The following is a 1,009-nucleotide window of genomic DNA, read 5'->3' as shown; positions in this document are numbered from 1 at the left end:
TCACAAAGCACTTGTAGCTATACCACAATGCTGCATAAAGACCAGACAATTGCGGCATACCTTCAAAAACCAAGAAAAACAAATCAGATGACTAAGAGTCACCCAAGACCAACAGAAAACTCTGGAAAAGAGTATGTGGTTATATGTTGATCATAACCAATACTCTTTTTCAGTTTTCCATTGGATGAACAACAGAAACCGTGGGGGGAAGGGAGACAGCAGTTGGTGTAAGATATGAAAATACTAATAATTTATAATTTATCAAGGGGCCACAAGTGTGGGGGGAAAGAGAAGGGGAAGAGTAGCTGACACCAAGGGTTCAATAGAAATGAAATGCCTAGAAAATAAGATGTGCAAATGTGCTTGATACAATTTTTGTATAGATTGTTATAAGAGCTGTAAGAGTCCTCAATAAAATCATTTAAAATATTTTAATGGATACCCATGTTTAGAATATGGAAGTTGGGAACAAACAAGAATGAATAGTAGTTGGAACATATCACCTTAATGATGGAAATGAGGCTAGAGATCACAGGATATAATTTTTCAAGAACAATGATTTCTTCATTGCAAATAACCATTTCAACAACGTAAAGAGTGACTCTACATGTGGAGTTCACCAGATGGTGATACACAGGCATCAAATTCAATACATCTACGGGAAGAGATGATGGAGAAGTTCATGATCATTAGCCAAAACTAGGCCTGGGGCTACTATGGAGTAAAGCATCAATTGTTCTTATTCATGTTGAATCTGAAAAAAATTAAATGAAGTCCACAAGAGCCAAATACAACCTTGAGTAATCCTATGTCAATTTTGAAAACATCTAAAGGATGGATTTGACTCGCTGAGCACCAATGACAGAAAACCTAATGAGCTGTGGGATGGCAGCTAGAAGATCATGAACAAGATAAGCCCCAAAAAACCAAAAAACAAAGAACAAACATTGACAAGACAAGAAAGAAAAAGATCAAAGCGGGTATCGGAAGACACTGTGAAACGCTCTTG

This window comes from Echinops telfairi, unplaced genomic scaffold (genome assembly GCF_000313985.2).
Source record: "Echinops telfairi isolate 266 unplaced genomic scaffold, ASM31398v2 ScPeMD7_7401;HRSCAF=8416, whole genome shotgun sequence".
Classification (NCBI taxonomy): Eukaryota; Metazoa; Chordata; class Mammalia; order Afrosoricida; family Tenrecidae; genus Echinops; species Echinops telfairi.
Note: the sequence above shows the minus strand (reverse complement) of the source record.